At 33.0% G+C, this 5,135-nt stretch overlaps 1 long non-coding RNA gene across 1 annotated transcript; it reads left to right on the plus strand.

Moving 5' to 3' along the window:
- The first annotated feature begins 1,079 nt into the window (after positions 1-1,079).
- Positions 1,080-2,986, plus strand: LOC126765480 (uncharacterized). Its single transcript, XR_007668448.1, has 3 exons — positions 1,080-1,231; positions 1,297-2,467; positions 2,566-2,986. It is a non-coding gene; the product is annotated as an uncharacterized LOC126765480 (long non-coding RNA).
- The last annotated feature ends 2,149 nt before the right edge of the window (positions 2,987-5,135 follow it).

Genomic DNA, 5,135 nt, shown 5'->3' on the forward strand with positions numbered 1-5,135 from the left:
AATTAAAAAACGAAATGTGGAAACTCTTTTCAATGTTTGGAACTACTTATTGTTGCGAAGTTTCGTTTTCCACTTTGAAATTAATAAAATCAAATACTAGAAATAAAAATAGCGATTGGCACCTTGAAGACTTACTTCGTATAAAGTTTTGCGGCTCCGAACTAGATTTAGATAATTGGTTCAAAACCATGAAAATATTGATTTTTAGTTTTTTGATACAGCCGTTTAGGTGAAAACTTCAACATAAATTCAATATTTAAAATTTTTTGAATCTTAATTTCTTTTTGACACGTGAATTGTCTTTCTTTTTGTAATTGATAAAAAATTAATAAGGAATTTCATTAATTTTACAATTTTGTAAAAGTTGTAAAAGTTGTCGAATCACTTTCAAATTTTTTTTATATTAATTAATACTAAAGTTTTGTATTTTTTTTGGGTGTAGCAGCAAGCTCTCTCATACTCCAACGCAAGCATACAGTTTGGTAGTGTGCGTTTGGGCATCACTGATTTACATGCAATGCACATCTAATAGTAATAAAAATGCATGGGGACACAAGTCATAAATTTACAGAAGAGATAACATCACACACACACATAAGTATTAAATTGTGCACTTAAAAACTAATCCATATCAAGCAGTAATAAACGTACACACATACACATACATATATTTAGTTATTTCAGATAATTTTAAAAGTTGTATATAAGCAAGGAAAATACCAAATAAAAACCAGAATGCAAGATTTCTCACTTGATATAAGAAGTTTCATTTCCCCCACCAGTGGTAAGGAATGATAAATCTTTATTGAGTTTCAAACATTTTTGGTCTTGTCTCTTTTGTAAATTTATGACTTGTGTCCCCATGCATTTTTATTACTATTAGATGTGCATTGCATGTAAATGCTTTATGTATATATGTACATATGTTTATTAATATATAAATAGATATTTATATTTAGTAGAATTTCGGCTTTGCTGATAAATAAGCATGTTCAATGATATTTGAACACAATAAGATTTCTCTCACTTTCTACACAGTTTTCGGCCATCATAGTTGTTTATGTATCATGTGTAGTAGTAACGTTTACAAGTATCACATTGTTATCTCAGTGTAACTCTCATATTAACTATTAATTATTACTATTTTATTCATAATAATAAAATTATTAATTTTAAGTGCATTTGGCACGTTAATCAAACACGAGCTCCAACCAACAACGGCATTTGTGTTGTAAGTATACTTTTTTATATAATGATTTGAATTTTTTATAACTATTGTTTCAAATTTGTTTTTAGGAATTTATTTTTTCATAAAACTAATATTTTCGCTATAATCCTGGCCGTAATTATAACTTTAAAGTTTTTCATCATTAGTTCAATTTATAAGAGCAATGCCAAAAAAACGCGAAGGGGCTGATTTGAGCCGTAATACAAGTAGGTCCAGAAGTATGAAAGATAAAAGATCTCACGTGTGAGCATGCAGCAATTGCGTCAAGAACAATCAGAAAACACACGAGCTGAGCGCAATGAAGTTATTCGTTTAGAACAACGACAATCACGCCGTTTCACGGTTAATAGACGTAGAACAAATGATCAACAACGTCAAAAGGGACATCGTGTATTTACACCTGATTAATTTTTGCGTCTAGCATTCCAGTATGAGCCCGATATTGAATAGTATGCTCATTCAAAAGTTGTAATTGGTGCTATGGATTAGGACAGTCTTCATTGTCATGCTCTCAAATTCAAAAATTAGCCACCTGGAATGTGTTTTGCGTCAGGAAAAGTGCACCTACTTGAAATTGAAACACCACCTGAACCATTAAACGGTTTACTTATCGGTACAGATCCAGATTCTAACGTATTCCTGAAGTCAATTCCAACATTCAATTCATGCTTTCAAAATACATCGTTTGTAGCAACAGAAATAGTTCGAAATATTAACATTCAAAATGAGAGGCAAAGTTTATCATAACATGGGCTCATTGCTGCCAATGCCGAACGAACCACATACATTTTTACAAATCTACTTCATGGGCGTCGAGGATTCCGGAAGCGCACTTGCCAATCGCGTGAATACACATTGTGACTATAATAACCTTGATTAATTTTTTGCCAGGCGCATCGTCATCGACTTCAACGCTCTATTGAGCGAGCACAATGAATTGTTGAAAATATTCAAATCACACATGCACAAATTACAAAGCGATAATCACGCTATTGTCATTAATACTGATAAAACACCAGCTGAAGAACATATTCGCAGATTCAACGTACCTCTTGTTGAAGACGTTGCTGGAATCATGGTTGGCGTTCTTACAGGTACACGAGAAATTGTGATTAAATAATAATCCTCTGTTCATTGCTGATACACATCGTTCATATGCCGCTCTCCAGTATCCGCTAATATTCTGGAAGGGGCAAGACGGATATTGCATAAACATAAAACAACGAGATCTCGTATCAGGTACTTCATTTATTATGAAGTTATTAACCATTTAACAAAACAATTAAATTATTGAACGTAATTAATTTAAATTAATATTTATAAATATATTATTACAGGAGCTGAAAAAACAAGAACGTTAGCTCGAAAAATTATTATGCGTACTGATTAATGATTCGGCGCGGCCTGGACAACGTCATTTTATGATGTAGTGGTTTTGTCAACAATTCATGGTCGACATATACGCAAAGATAGAGGACGAACGACTACGATTCTTACAATATAATCAACTTACCGTGCGATTCTGTAACTTGAGACAGTCTCAAGTCTCTAAATTTGAGATTTTAAGTTAGAGACAATTTTTGAGACTTGAGATGATATTGCTATTCTGTAAGTGACAGTCACAAAATCTATTACATTTCATTATTCAGAGATGTTTTTACACTTGAATGAAAATAAATATGTCGATAACAAATATTAAATTTTCTATAACATAGTCAAAAAACATAATTATCAATGAAAATAAAAAGAAAAGTTGACTTTGTTTCATAATATTTACGAAATTTATGTAAAATTGATTTATTTTTAACCTTTTCGTGTTTGAGTTGCTTACAAAATATAAAGAAACGACAATCGATTAATATCTATGATGATCTCTATTCAGTATATTCAAAATGGCAGACAAGAGTTCTTTTTAATTTTGTGACCAGCTAACTACCAGGTCTCAATATTTTGAGACTAACGCTAGAGACTGTTTAGTGAATAGTAACTAGTCTCAAATTGAGACTTTGCCTCAAAATGTCTCAAATAGAGACTAGAGACTGGTTACAGAATCCCGCTATTAAGTTGCGTGAGGAAGAGTACATTCACTTACGAGATGCTATTAACATCAACCAGAGAACGTATAATATAGAGAAGGTTCACCGCGTTGCCAAACTTACGATATTTCATTTTTTGGAGGGGTACTCTTTTCTATTAGTGGATTTCACCGCAAAAGGAGGGGTACTCTTTTCTATTAGCGGATTTCACCAATATTTAACCGGAGCGTCGAAAATAGCAGAATTGAGCATTTTCAGTGATAAATGAGAAAAATTATGCTAATTTCAATGTTTAGAAATGTACTCTTACAGATTCACATATGTATGTATTTACAATGCGCAAACGACTATGGATATCATTTATAGATATTCTCCAAATACATATGCATGTATGTACATACATATTTGATAACAAAGCTCATATGTATATATATATGTACATAGTATGTATGTATGTGCAATTTGACATATTTAATGATAAATTCCATTAAATCTGTTGGAATTTATAATAAAGTCATACATATTTCCATTATTACCTAAATAAATATATGTACATACATACATATATGTACATATGTATATTGGGCATTAGAGGTTTTGATAACGTTTTGAAAACCCAGCCGACGCACATATTTGCATATGGATGTAATTATGTGTACATATACTAAATAGATTTTTAACAAGTAAGGAAGGGCTAAGTTCGGGTGTCACCGAACATTTTACATTCTCGCTTGATAAAGTGATAATCGAGATTTCATTATCCGTCATTTACATATTTTTCAAATACCGTATTTTTGTAAAGTTTTATTCCGCTATCATCATTGGTTCCAAATGTATATGTATATTATACAGAGAAGGCATCAGATGGAATTCGAAATAGCGTTATATTGAAAAAAGGCGTGGTTGTGAACCGATTTCACCCATATTTCGTACGTGTCATCAGGGTCTTAAGAAACTATTATATACCGAATTTCATTGAAATCAGTGAAGTAGTTCCTGAGATATGGTTTTTGGTCCATAAGTGGGCGAGGCCACGCCCATTTTCAATTTTTAAAAAAGCCCGGGTGCAGCTTTCTTCTGCCATTTTTTCCGTAAAATTTGGTGTTTCTGACGTTTTACGTTAGTCGGTTAACGGACTTTTAGTGATTTTCAACATAACCTTTGTATGGGAGGTGGGCGTGGTTATTATCCGATTTCTTCCATTTTTGAACTGTATATAGAAATGCCTGAAGAAAACGACTCTGTAGAGTTTGGTTGACATAGCTATAGTAGTTTCTGAGATATGTACAAAAAACTTAGTAGGGGGCGGGGCCACGCCCACTTTTCCAAAAAAACTGCGTCCAAATATGCCTCTCCCTAATGCGATCCTTTGTGCCAAATTTCACTTTAATATCTTTATTTATGGCTTAGTTATGACACTTTATAAGTTTTCGGTTTCCGCCATTTTGTGGGCGTGGCAGTGGGCCGATTTTGCCCACCTTCGAACTTAACCTTCTTATGGAGCCAAGGAATACGTGTACCAAGTTTCATCATGATATCTCAATTTTTACTCAAGTTACAGCTTGCACGGACGGACGGACAGACGGACGGACAGACGGACGGACGGACAGACAGACATCCGGATTTCGACTCTACTCGTCACCCTGATCACTTTGGTATATATAACCCTATATCTGACTCTTTTAGTTTTAGGACTTACAAACAACCGTTATGTGAACAAAACTATAATACTCTCCTTAGCAACATTGTTGCGAGAGTATAAAAACCATACCCGTAATGATAACATTTTTTTTTTGATAAAATCCCGTTTTGATAAAATCTAAAAAGTCATATGCATATAATCATGTGTACATATATGTAAACAGATTTTA

Source organism: Bactrocera neohumeralis, unplaced genomic scaffold (genome assembly GCF_024586455.1).
Source record: "Bactrocera neohumeralis isolate Rockhampton unplaced genomic scaffold, APGP_CSIRO_Bneo_wtdbg2-racon-allhic-juicebox.fasta_v2 cluster10, whole genome shotgun sequence".
NCBI lineage: Eukaryota > Metazoa > Arthropoda > Insecta > Diptera > Tephritidae > Bactrocera > Bactrocera neohumeralis.